Raw genomic sequence first — 14724 nt, 5'->3', positions numbered from 1 at the left:
TCAGGGACAGTGAGAGCCTTAACTGTTGTTGTGGTCGCTGTTTCTGTTGAATCTCTGAGGCTTTTCCGGGGCCTTCGGGGGACGAGCGAGGAGGAGGACGCTAATACAACTTCTCCTCTGAGCCTCCAGAGGAGAAACACCAACCCCCTCGCCACCCCATCTACCCCCCTTTCCCCCCATAAAAACAGCGAAAACAGCCCAAATCACTCTCGCTCTCACTGCGTCCAATCAGAGCCCAGCCTGGGGCCTCAGAGGAACTCAGATTTCTGGGGTTCTTTCAGATCTTTAGCAGGTTCTTCTTTAAAAATAAAAAATATGGATGATTCTTTAGTTGTTTTGCAATGTTTTTGACATTTCTTGAACAATAAATCGGTAATAGATTCGTTTTAATTTTCTTGAAACGTGCTGTAGAGTAAGACTAAACAATTGAGACATATCAGATTATGTTAAGCAGCTAATTTGTCTTTAAAAATGTCTTCAAATAAGCAATCAAAAAGTCTAAAAATGAGTGAATTAAGACCTAAATCAAACAAAATCATGATTTTTGGCTCAAATTTGGAAATTTAAACATAAGAATCAAGGAAACTTGACTTTTTTTTAAGTCACTTATTTTGAGTTGATATGACTTAAATAGGGTAAAAATGATTAACACTGAAGTAAGACTGATTGAGATCATTATTCCTTAAATAACCAAATAATTTTATACTTGCTCACTATGTTTATTAAGACAAAAATAAAATTTACTGCCATGTTGTTGTATTAATGAAGAGTCTTAATGAAGATGAGGTGCATCTGATATTTCACACTTCAAGGCTTCTTAAGATCTCACAACCAGATTTGTGCTGTAAAGGACAACTAATACAGCTAATGCAACATAGTTCTACCTGTTAGTAAAACATTTTCACGTTACAAATATTAGAACCATACAAGTAACAGTCTTACAATATTCAATTTGTCATTGTTTTTTGGATGTTCTTAGAATGTTTTTATTTCATGTATTTAAACGGTCTGGTAATGTTTAGTATTGATTTTAAGTTTACATAATGTTACTATTCATCTAGCTGGGAACGTTATGTGAGGAACATTCTGATACAGTTTGTAATGCAAACCATTAGTTACACGTTTTCTGAACATTCCTGGAACATTATTTTGGTTACATTACAGGCTAATCTTTCTGAAACCTTCTTAAAATGTTGCTAAACATTCTTATAATGTTCTCTATTACTTGGGATACACCTTAGATATATATATATACCCAGGATTTTAATTTTTTTTTCAGGTGATAAAATGACCCTAATTTATGGATTTTCTCAGTGAGTATTTTAAATGTAAATACATAATGAGAACTAAATATTAAAAAAAATAAAATATTATTATTTATTAATAATTATTTTCTGAATTATTCTTACAAAATAAACGATACTGACATAATGTTATGTGAAAGACACACATAAATGACTAATCTCTCATTTACCCCACTCTTTGTTTTCAGAGTAATGATGTTCGATACCTTTTTAAAAATATTGTAACAGAAATTTGCTGTAGTAATATCAATATATTGTATATTGTAAATTTATTTTTAATTCTAAATTACAGTGAACACACAAATTGTGATTTTTAATGATTAAGAATGTTGTGAATAAAAATGAATAGGTATATTACTTGCTATAATGCTATAATGCTATAATGATTAATAATGACTTAACTAGCTGCAATTAATAAATAGTTGAGACATTTCGTCCTCAGTACTGTTAATTAACGTACCATTATTATAAAATGTTACTGACTGTTTTACATGCACTGTGATGTTTTTTTTATCATATTTTATTGTAAAAATTACATTTTATTCTTTGTTGTTCTTTATAATGTGACCATTGTTGTATTGTTTAGTTCCACAGGTTCCAGGGTTAAACAGAGGAACATCCTGAGATCTTCTCCTCGATCTGTCCGGTCCGTCGCTTTGATCTGTCACATCACAGCCAGATCAGGAGAGCAGATGTGACACAGAATCACCCCTCGTCTAAATGTTAGTTAGCCACACTATCATAGCAGCGAGGGGGCAACCCCGGGGCGGAGGCAGGGCAGGGGGCTGAGCGGGGGGCAGTGGGGGGTAGAGGGGGGTAGGGGGGTAGAGGGGGGTGTTCGTCAGTGTAAGCTTGTGTGATGCGAGGTTTTGGCTCGAGGCGAGTTGTCACCTCCTCGTTAGTGAGCCAGACATGCATGACTTCTGTACAGTAATCAATATACTACAGAATTACAGAGTTACAAAACTACAGCATTACAGTACTGTAGTATTACAGTACTACAGCATTACAGTACTACAACATTACAGTACTGCAGCATTACGTTACTGCAGCATTACAGTATTACAGTACTACAGCATTACGTTACTGCAGCATTACAGTATTACAGATAACAGTACTGCAGCATTACAGTACTACAGCATTACAGTACTGCAGCATTACAGTATTACAGTACTACAGCATTACAGTACTACAGCATTACAGTACTGCAGCATTACAGTACTACAGTATTACAGTACTGCAGCATTACAGTATTACAGTACTACAGCATTACAGTACTACAGCATTACAGTACTGCAGCATTACAGTATTACAGTACTACAGCATTACAGTACTACAGCATTACAGTACTGCAGCATTACAGTACTACAGTATTACAGTACTGCAGCATTACAGTATTACAGTACTACAGCATTACAGTACTACAGCATTACAGTACTGCAGCATTACAGTATTACAGTACTACAGTATTACAGTACTACAGCATTACGTTACTGCAGCATTACAGTATTACAGTACTACAGCATTACAGTACTACAGCATTACGTTACTGCAGCATTACAGTATTACAGTACTACAGCATTACAGTACTACAACATTACAGTACTGCAGCATTACGTTACTGCAGCATTACAGTATTACAGTACTACAGCATTACGTTACTGCAGCATTACAGTATTACAGTACTACAGCATTACGTTACTGCAGCATTACAGTATTACAGTAGTACAGTATTACAGTACTACAGCATTACCTTACTGCAGCATTACAGTATTACAGTACTACAGCATTACAGTACTGCAGCATTACGTTACTGCAGCATTACAGTATTACAGTACTACAGCATTACAGTACTACAACATTACAGTACTGCAGCATTGCAGTACAGCAGCATTACAGTATTACAGTACTACAGTATTACAGTACTACAGCATTACGTTACTGCAGCATTACAGTATTACAGTACTACAGCATTACAGTATTACAGTAGTACAGTATTACAGTACTACAGCATTACCTTACTGCAGCATTACAGTATTACAGTACTACAGCATTACAGTACTGCAGCATTACAGTACTACAGCTTTGCAGTACAGCAGCATTACAGTATTACAGTACTACAGCATTACAGTACTGCAGCATTACAGTATTACAGTACTACAGCATTACAGTACTGCAGCATTACAGTATTACAGTACTACAGCATTACAGTACTGCAGCATTACAGTATTACAGTACTACAGCATTACAGTACTACAGCATTACGTTACTGCAGCATTACAGTATTACAGTACTACAGCATTACAGTACTGCAGCATTACAGTATTACAGTACTACAGCATTACGTTACTGCAGCATTACAGTATTACAGATAACAGTACTGCAGTATTACAGTACTACAGCATTACAGTACTGCAGCATTACAGTATTACAGTACTACAGCATTACAGTACTTCAGCATTACAGTACTGCAACATTACAGTATTACAGAATTACAGCATTAAAGTACTACAGCGTTACAATACTACATCAATACATTAATATAGCATTACAGTACTGCAGTATTACAGTTCTGTAGTACTTTAGCATTACAGTACTGCTGAATTGCAGTACTGCAGCATTTTAATACTGCAGCATTTCAGTACTACAGCATTACAGTACTGCAGTATTACAGTACTGCAGCATTACAGTACTACAGCATTAGAGTACTGCAGCATTACAGTATTACATCATTACAGTACTACATCATTACAATACTATAGAATTACAGTACAACAGAATTACAGTACTTCAGAATTACAGTACTGCGGAATTACAGTACTGCAGCTTTACAGTACTACAACATTACAGTACTGCAGTACTAATACTACTACTACTGCTACTATTACTACTACTACTACTAATACTACTACTACTACTACTAATAATAATAATAATAATAATACTGCTACTACTACTCTTACTACTGATAATAGTACTACTAGTGCTACTACTACTACTACCAATAATAATACTACCACTACTACTAATACTAATACTACTGGTGCCACTACTACTCTCCTGGGCCTATGGCACTGCATGTAGCACAAGACTAAAAATTAAAACCACACACACACACACACACACACACACTCATTTAGAGAAACGTACACAGACAGTAAAGCTGATTTACTCGGCGTTGACCCTTGACCCGGTGCACACCGTGATCACCCATAAAAAGGCAGCGATGAGGAGGAAGTGCGGAGGGACGGGAGCTCGGCTACATGAAAGGCCAGCATTCCTGCGTTTATGACGCTGACCTCGCTCTTAAAAATGAGAGATGCGTGGAGTGTGTGCTTCTGTACGAGTGTGTAAACAGGGACTCTGGGCTGTAAAGAGATGAGATTAGAGAGATTAGCGCAGTGTTATTACAGACAGGTATATGTATAATAAGGGGGCGGAGCTAATCGATACACCTAGTAGTGACTCTTCATTAACTCTGAACCTGTACTCAGCACCGCGTTCCTCTGGTTAAACACTGGGAACACTGGTGCCCCGGCCCATGTGCTGCGCAGCCCGAGCGCCCGGCGCTGCAATAAAGCGGCAGGGGCCCCGACACACTCGCCGTTTAACTGCCCACGCCATTAAAAAGAATTAAACTTTTAATGAAGGAACTCTAAATATTAATGTCATATCCGCTGGGTTCTTCTGCCACATGTGGCTCAGGATTCGCTTTCACTGACGTCTCAAACTGAGCTGAGGCCAGTTTACGGATATCGTACTGAAATTCTCCTTTTACAGAGATCTCTTTGGAGGAAAGTGTGGTCATTGCCTTATAAGTTTTATCTTTATAACAAAGTCAGAGAAGCACATTTAAACATACTGCATAATATATATCCATGTAAATATAATTTCACTAAATTTATTGAAATACTAGTGCATCTCAAAAAAAATTAATATCATAGAAAAGCTACTTTATTTCAGTAATTCAGTTCAAAATGTGTTACTCATATATTATATACAGTTGCAAGAAAAAGTATGTGAACCCTTTGGGATTATACTGGGATTTCTGCATAAATTGGTCATTAAATATATTCCGATCTTCATCTGAGTCACAACAATAGACAAACACAGTCTGCTTAAACTAATACCACACAAAAATATATGCATGTTTTATTGAACACAACATGTTAACATTCACAGTGAGGGGGGGGGGATAAGTATGTGAACCTCTAGACTAATGACTTTTCTAAGAGCTAATTGGAGGCAGGATGTGATGAGATTGGATGAGTTCGTTAAAGCTGCCTTCCCTATAAAAACACAGCAGTTTTGAGTTTGCTGTTGTTAAGTATTGCTTGAAGAGAATCATGCCTCACACAAAAGAGATCACAGAAGACCTACGTTCAAGAATTGTTGAATTGCATGAAGCTGGAAAGGGTTATAAAAGTATCTCTAAAAGTCTTGATGTTCACGTGTCCATGGTAAGACAGACGCTCTACAAATGGAGAATGTTCAGCACTGTTGCTGCTACTCTCTCTAGGTGTGGTAAAGTCCTGTAAAGATGACTGTAAGAGCACAGCGCAGAATGATCAATGAGGTGAGGAAGAATCCTAGACTTACAGAAATCTCTGGCACATGCTAACATTTTTGTTGACAAATCTACATTAAGGAGAACATTAAACAAGTATATATGAGTATGCAACTGTATATGAGTTTCACTAGTATTTAAATAACAATCAGCCTAGTTTACAAAATTGTGTTTTAGCAATTGAAAAAAAAAAAACGGTAATTTATAGATTGACTAACTGATTGCGACAGTGTGTGTTATATTATTAGACAGGCAAAACCGGCCACTGTAGCAGAGTGTGTGTGTGTGTTGCATTAGGTATGTAAAACCCGGCTGGTGTGCAGATAGGCGAGTGTGCAGGGGGATGAGGGGGATTTGAACCCGGGCGTATCTCTTGCTGCTGGATGCAGATACGCTGTATATGGAGATGCTGGGGGTGTTTCAGGGTTTTGGGCAGTCAGTGTGACAAATGATGGAGCGGTGTCTGTCTGATCTGTGTGTGTGTGTGTGTGTGTGAGCTGGGGGATAAATCAATAACATATAAAGCGGGTCTTAACACTCTCGATCACAATCGCCATGCATGTGCACTTCATATGAATGCTCACATTGGATTTCATCATGTAAAGAACACGGATTTTACCCAGATATATCTGGTAGTGCATACAGGCACACAGAGGCCGAACTCAATACTGACTCACAGTACCAGTCAAAAGTTTGGACACACCTTCTTATTAAATTTGTATATAAAAATAAATAATAATAATTTCCTTCATAGTAAATGAATAGTAAAGTGATCTATCAGATTATGGAGGAACACATTAGGAATCATGTAGTAACTTAAAAACAGTGTTAAACAAACCAAAATACTCTGTGAAGAAGCTTTTAGATGCTCTTATCTGGAGAGCTGTTAACTTCTTGTGTGGTTTCTGATGAGGGCCAGTTTCATCATTAGAATATTTTTTGTTCAAAGTTCTTGAAATTCTTCTTTTCTGATTGAATGACCTTGAGTAGTTCTTCTCATAATCTGGATTAGAACATTACTCAAATATTCACTATTCACTGTATACCTGTAACTCTACCTCTTCACTACTTTACTTTAACTGATGCTCTCAAACACTTTATTAAGAGGCAAGAAATTCAAGTAATTAACTCTTGATGAGTTCAGCACAGCTGTTAACTGAAAGCTTGAATTCCAGGAGACTCTACCTCATAAAACTGACTGAGAAAATCCAGCAGAGATGTTCAAAACTGATCATCTAAACAAGAGGAGATACTTTGAAGAATATTAAATACTTAAGAAATCTGAGCCTATGATTTCAATGTTATACTACTTTGATTTTCTCTATGAATTTTATGAATTGGTGATTCTGGTTTCCATTGACTAATTACAAATTTCTACCAGTAAACACCTTTATTGAGTTAATTTATGTTAAATTTCTCTACTAACCACAATCAGGTCTGATTACTGCCAGACCTGCAGAATCAAGAAATCACTAGAAATCAATAGAATCCGTCTGACAACATGAAGCAGAAAAAAATCTAAAAAAGCAGCACATTATTATTATTATACCCCCAAGAAACTCAACAACAGATTGATCATCTATCTGTCTGGGAAAGGTTATAAAATTATTTCTGAAGCTTTGGGACTCCAGATAACCACAGTGATTCACTATTATTCACTAATGGAGAAAAAAACATGGGAAACTGGTGAACCTTCCCAGGAGTGACCGGCCAAACTAAATAATGAAAAAAACTGCAGGATCTCACTCGCCTCAGTTAAGATCAGTGTTAATGATTCAATAATAAGAAAGAAAATATTCAGATGTGATAAAAGTGGAGTTTTTTTGGAAGGTGTGTGTCCATCCGTTACATCTGGAATACAACTATAAAGTATCATACTGAATGCAGTAAAACATGGTGGTGGTAGTGTGTGTGTGTGATGGTCTGGGGCTGCTGGATAACTTGCTGTAATTGATGGAAGTTCTGGTCATCTGTTCCTTAGTGACTTCAAGCTCAGGAGTACTTGGGTTCTGCAGCAGGACAATGAACCAAAGCTCACAAACACAAAGTTTACCTCTGAATGGCTTAAAAGGTTTAGGAGGGTCTACTTAAAGTCTGATTGAGATGCTGTGGATGATCTTAAACAGTTTTAGACGTTTACGCTGGAAAATCCTCCAATGTGTCTGAATTAAAATTGTAATTCTGTAAAGAAAAGTGGAACTAAATTCCTCCACAGAGATGAGAAAGACTTTAATAAATAAAATTATCATTTTAAAAAAGAGCTTTTTATATTTACTCAGGTTATCGTTGTCTGATATTAAAGTACAAAAAATCAGTATGACAAAAATGCAAAAACTAAAGAAATTTGTAAGGGAGATACTTACATATATATTTTTTGTATATATATATATATATATATATATATATATATATATATATATATATATATTAATGTTCAGTAGGAAATGTATTCAGTGGTCAGTATCTCACTGTTAGTGTGTTGGTGTGCATGTGGTGCTCCAGTGCTTTAATGTTAGAATGTGTCTGTGAAGGGCGGCGCTAATCCCTCAGGAAGCTGCAGCGTTAGGATAAATCACATTTGCAGTCCGTGAATGAGATTCACACACACACACACTCTTATACACACACACACACACACACTCGGAGGTCTCCACAGGTATGTCACCTTTCTCTGAAGATGCTGAGGATGATCCTTTATCCAGATTATCAGCGTATATCACACTAACACACCAGCGGCCTCCCAATACCCAAAATTTTTGGTGTGTGTGTGTGTTTGTGTGAATAAGAGTGTGTGTTTGTGTGTGTGTGTGTGTGTGTTTTCAGGTTGGGTGGGGGTGTTTGTGAGTAACCTCAGTCTCACCCTGGTCCGGCTCCAGAACACGGGGTCTGCTGCTGACCCACTTCACGCCCTGCTCTCTCTATCCACCCCTCTCTCTCTCTTTCTCTCTCTATCTCCATCCACCCCTCTCTCTCTCTTTCTCTCTCTATCTCTCTCTCTCTCTCTCTCTCTCTCTCCACCTCTCTCTCTCTCCCTCTCTCTCTAAATGCCACCACCATCGACCAGCGGCCTGCAGGTGCTAAGAGTCTGACAGCACAGGCCAGATATACATGTTCCTCAGAAAGGGGAGGCCCAGGGCAAGTGTGTGTGTGTGTGTGTGTGTGTGTGTGTGTCTGTGTATGTGTGTGTGTGGTTGGGGAGTGTGTGTATCAATACTTGTGTATGCAAGGGCTAAATATCACAATATTATAACTATGGTAATAACAGATCAAACATAAGATTATAACCAAATTCTTGTATCCGTTTCTCTGTACACTTTATTTTTACCCTCCTTTTTTTAAAACTCAGTGTCCTGTAGGTACTGACGAAGAGGATGATGAAGACTGTAAACTGTGCAGCTATAGATAGAGTGGAGAACAATAAGAGATTATTAAACACAGTGTTTAAAAACTCCAGCAGCACTGCTGCTGTTTCTGATCCACTCACTGTACCACCAGCACAACACACACTAACACCTCATACACCACCACCATGCTAATCACTGCTAATCACTGCTAATCACGGCAGTGCTGAGAATAATAATGACCCACCACCCAAATAATAATAATACCTGCTCTGGGGTCCTGATCTTATACACTGTAAAGCCGGATAAGTTGAATTTACTTAAAAAAAATTGAGGAAACCGGTTGCCTTAAAAAAGTTAAGTAATGAGTAATAAAAACTTGAGTTAGCATAAATTAAAACATCAAGTTATTACAACTATAGGGGAAGTTGATTTAACTTTTTTTATTTTTGTTATACTGTAAGACTGGAAGAGTTGAGTTTACTTAACTTTTTTAAGGCAGCCGGTTTGCTCATGTTTTAAAGTACACTGTAAAAAGTGATTCTAGCTCGAAGTAAATATTACTTAAAAAAGTATATGAAACGCAAACAATTAAATTACTTTAATGTTGTTTATTATTTTTTTTACGTTTTCTGAACTTATAATTTGCATTATAAACTGAACTAAACAAGCTTGTCAAAATCTACTTAATTTTTTTTAAGTTTCAAGCAACAATGTTGAACTGAGTTGACACAACTTTATTTGAATCAGTTCAAATTAAAAGAAGCTTTGGTTCAAATACAGAGCAAGACGTGCACCATTTACAGCCGTTCGACTGGCAGGTAAGCAATGTTAAATACATTTCTCCTAAAATATTCATGTCCAACCTAAAAGTTTACTTGCCAAATAACATTATAAGAGTCTAATTGTAGAAATACATACATCGTGGTTAGATAACTAGTCAGCCCTCACTTTTGGCTGACGTTTCTGGTGAGCTAGAAGATTGTTTGGCTACACAGCAAAATGCTAACGTGAGGGCTCGGTGTGTGGATAAGGACTGGGGATAAGAGTTAGCTTAGCTAGCTAGCTAGTCTGGAGAGCGTTTTTAGCGGGTAAAATGCTAACGTGGGGGCTTGGTGTGTGGATAAAGACTGGGGATAAGAGTTAGCTTAGCTAGCTAGCTAGTCTGGAGAGCGTTTTTAGCGGGTAAAATGCTAACGTGAGGGCTCAGTGTGTGGATAAGGACTGGGGATAAGAGTTAGCTAGCTAGCTAGTCTGGAGAGCGTTTTTAGCGGGTAAAATGCTAACGTGGGGCTCGGTGTGTGGATAAGGACTGGGGATAAGAGTTAGCTTAGCTAGCTAGCTAGTCTGGAGAGCGTTTTTAGCGGGCAAAATGCTAACGTGGGGGCTTGGTGTGTGGATAAGGACTGGGGATAAGAGTTAGCTAGCTAGCTAGTCTGGAGAGCGTTTTTAGCGGGTAAAATGCTAACGTGGGGCTCGGTGTGTGGATAAGGACTGGGAATAAGAGTTAGCTTAGCTAGCTAGCTAGTCTGGAGAGCGTTTTTAGCGGGTAAAATGCTAACGTGGGGCTCGGTGTGTGGATAAGGACTGGGGATAAGAGTTAGCTTAGCTAGCTAGCTAGTCTGGAGAGCGTTTTTAGCGGGCAAAATGCTAACGTGGGGGCTTGGTGTGTGGATAAGGACTGGGGATAAGAGTTAACTTAGCTAGCTAGCTAGTCTGGAGAGCATATTTAGCGGGCAAAATGCTAACGTGGGGCTCGGTGTGTGGATAAGGACTGGGAATAAGAGTTAGCTTAGCTAGCTAGCTAGTCTGGAGAGCGTTTTTAGCGGGTAAAATGCTAACGTGGGGCTCGGTGTGTGGATAAGGACTGGGGATAAGAGTTAGCTTAGCTAGCTAGCTAGTCTGGAGAGCGTTTTTAGCGGGTAAAATGCTAACGTGGGGGCTTGGTGTGTGGATAAGGACTGGGGATAAGAGTTAACTTAGCTAGCTAGCTAGTCTGGAGAGCATATTTAGCGGGCAAAATGCTAACGTGGGGGCTTGGTGTGTGGATAAGGACTGGGGATAAGAGTTGACTTAGCTAGCTAGCTAGTCTGGAGAGCGTTTTTAGCGGGTAAAATGCTAACGTGGGGCTCGGTGTGTGGATAAGGACTGGGGATAAGAGTTAGCTAGCTAGCTAGTCTGGAGAGCGTTTTTAGCGGGTAAAATGCTAACGTGGGGGCTTGGTGTGTGGATAAGGACTGGGGATAAGAGTTGACTTAGCTAGCTAGCTAGTCTGGAGAGCATATTCAGCGGGCAAAATGCTAACGTGGGGGCTTGGTGTGTGGATAAGGACTGGGGATAAGAGTTAACTTAGCTAGCTAGCTAGTCTGGAGAGCATATTTAGCGGGTAAATTGCTAACGTGGGGGCTCAGTGTGTGGATAAGGACTGGGGATAATAGAGTTAGCTAACCTTGCTAGTTTTGTTTTGTAACTTATTTGTTCAAAATTTAACTTGCCTGTTGACCATATTTTTAGATCCACTTAGCGATTTAGTTATTTCACACTGTTTTGAGTTGTGCACTTGTTCATTTAAATATCAAAGAGGAGTTCCAGCGCATAACAAACGTTACTTTGCATCTGGAGTCAAAATTCATGTTAAAGCTTGACCAGTATACGTTACACAAAAACTTCTCTATCTTCAGTGCCAAGGCCGGAGCGTCAGGAAGAAGAATGCAAGGCATAATGAGCTGTTTGGTCAAGGTAAGTTTATTTTTATTTTTAAATAAAGGTGCCAATAAATGTGCAGTACTGTAGGAATGTTTTTGTTTTTCTTACAATTTTAATTCACGTTTTTTGAGAACACTGTAAAAGAGATATTTGAATTAGCAACAGATTTTTTTAGCACCCGACATGAGTAATCTCATTCTCAGGAGAAGCTCCATCTTTGTTGGATCTTGTTGGAATAAACAACAATGAGCCTGTTTGTGGCACTTTATTAAGAACAAAAACAGCAGCATTACTTGTGCTTTTATAAAATTGATTAAAAAATGTTTTGTTTGTCTAGGGAGCAGTCACCACTGAGCCTGGTGGAGTATGTGGGGGGAACATGGCCTGCTCGCAGAACACTTTGTAAGTAAAATCTGCAGTGATTGACATTACAGTGAACTAAGCACCATTTGGGGTAGTACTGTACTAGAGGTTTTAACATTATTGACTACAGGAGCATATGCATGAGCTGAAAGTAAAATTCTCACACAATTACCCAGCAGTTCTTTAGAATTCTTTTTTAAGGGTGCTAGTTGTGCCAGCTCACAGTTGTGGCGCACAGATATTTTAAAGTAAAGATCAGTTATGCAAAATGATTTTTACTGCCTGGTTTGTTGATATTTCTCAGGGGTGGCAATGTTTATTGTGTTTATTAGCGTTGTAACTTTATTTTAAATAACATTTATCTATATACAGTACAGTGCAATACATAGACCACCCTTTGTGCACTGTGCGAGTTATTCAGAACAGAACATTGCCCAAAAGATCAATAAAACATAACTTTTTTTTGTATTTTAGGTGTATTTTCTAGTTCACAGCTGCAAAGTCCAGATTTGGGCGTTTGTTGCTGTTTTTGCTTTTCACAATCCAAGTGTTCCCTTGTTCTATTGTGTTCAAGTGTGGAACAAAATATTTGTGTATTTATTTTAATTTCTCATTAAAGACACATTTTTTCAGACTCATAGCATTAATTGTCTGATGGACACATCTGAAACCATATATTTCTTAAGGGTGTTCTATAACTTCAGTAAATTATTGTATTTGTTTAATTCTCCACTATATTTTCCTGTTACTATAAAACAATCACTAAACCTAACAGTAACTTCAAACTACAAAATATTCCCTTTTATCCTTATATTTAACCCAGGGGAGGGCAATACATTTTTCCAAGGTGCCAAATGAGGAATTGCAACGGTTTTAGAGGGCCAGACTATTATACATAGCTTGGTTCTGCACAATACATGTATACTGTAGGGCTGTACAGCATTTATAATAATAAAGCAATAAATGCATTTGTATGTTTGTTCTACCTCAGTTCTTTTTTTAGCTCAGTGAGAGAAATCTGGACTTTTTGGGCTTAGAGAAGTGCATTAATGTCAGGCTGAAAACCTGTTTTCTAGGACTCCAAGCTGTTTTATTTTTCAGAATTATTACTGGAAACATACATAATGAATACAATTAATGTAAGACTTTTGAGGTGCTGTTTGATAACCCTTTGATTTGCTTATTTCATAGCACAGCATTCTTTTTAGGTCATTTTTTAAAATATTACACTTTTACAGATCTGGTTAAATTATGTTTATTTAGCTGTAAAACTAATTTTTGTTCCATTTTCATTCTCTGCAGGAGAAGCGCAAACCTACGTAATACACTAAGATAATACACCGTTTAGATGCGTTCGAAGGTTTTCGGTGCTGATAGCGCAACTTAGATTTACTTTTCTCTTCTAATTTAACAACAATCTCGCATGGGCCGGTTCAGCAACCCTAGTTAATTTAAGGACAAAGTATGTCTTCAATTATTTTTTTTGTAGATAACCATCTACATTTGTATTTTTTCATTTTTTAACAGGATGAGGGTGAGGTCAATATTTCACAGCACATCATGAAGATCTTCACAGTGAAGGAAGAGGGTGCAACAGAGGATGAAGGTACCGTCTTTGAGGGTCAAGAGGTACTGGCTGGTCTTGGAAATGTCCCACAGGCATGTGCTGCACTTCTGGGGTTCATATATGCCTTGAATTTGCAGTACCCTAAACCACTGACATACACATTGGAAGTGTTTCAGAAGCTTTTTATGGAACAGGATGGACTGAAACTTTCTCCCAAGGTGCTGTCTCTTAAAACAACAGCTGTTAATTAAGCCTTGCTATCTCGAATAGGCTTGAAGGAGAACGCTGGTGTAAAGTTGACTTGGTGTAATAAAACATGATAATTTTTTTTTTACTAAAACCTGCCAATAAATGCAAAAGTGGTTAAAAGTCTGAGAATTGATTTATTTGAGTGGTAAGTAAGTGTAGTTATATTTTAAGTAATACAAAAGCAAAAAAATTAAGGCAATAGTTTGCATGGATCTTTCTATGTCGGTAGAACTTTAACAAATTAGTTAAAACAACTCAAATTCATAGATTTTAATTTTGATTTAATGTAGTTGTGTTTATTAAAAAAAATAGTAGAAATAACTTAAATATTTTAAGTTAATGGTAGGTAAAAAAAATAAGTTAATATAACTTGGTGTTTTTTAGTTATACTATGATAATTTATTTAAGTATATTTTAAGTGGCTTAGACAAGTTCCATTTACTTAAAAGAACAGAAAGTTATTTCAACTCAAAAAGATCCATGCAAACTATTGCCTTAATTTTTTTAAGTTCTTTCAACGCCTCATTTTTTACAGTGTAATGGGGAATGAAAACTTGAGTTAGCATAAATTAAAACATCAACTTATTACAACTAAAGGGGAAGTTGATTTATTTGTAAGGTAGCCTA

The 14724-nt window shown here is 37.4% G+C and overlaps 1 long non-coding RNA gene across 2 annotated transcripts; it reads left to right on the top strand.

Annotated features, from left to right (window-relative positions):
- The first annotated feature begins 9876 nt into the window (after window positions 1-9876).
- LOC111192987 (uncharacterized) lies at window positions 9877-14220 on the top strand. 2 transcript variants are annotated; one of them, XR_007429952.1, is made up of 4 exons: window positions 9877-10033; window positions 11894-11951; window positions 12256-12320; window positions 13809-14220. It is a non-coding gene; the product is annotated as an uncharacterized LOC111192987 (long non-coding RNA). The 2 variants fall into 2 exon arrangements; XR_007429953.1 differs by lacking the exon at window positions 9877-10033 and having other exon boundaries at window positions 11694-11951.
- The last annotated feature ends 504 nt before the right edge of the window (window positions 14221-14724 follow it).

This window comes from Astyanax mexicanus, unplaced genomic scaffold, assembly GCF_023375975.1.
Source record: "Astyanax mexicanus isolate ESR-SI-001 unplaced genomic scaffold, AstMex3_surface scaffold_32, whole genome shotgun sequence".
Classification (NCBI taxonomy): Eukaryota; Metazoa; Chordata; class Actinopteri; order Characiformes; family Acestrorhamphidae; genus Astyanax; species Astyanax mexicanus.
The sequence above is the reverse complement of the archived record's forward strand: the minus strand, read 5'-3'. Positions and strand labels throughout refer to the sequence as shown.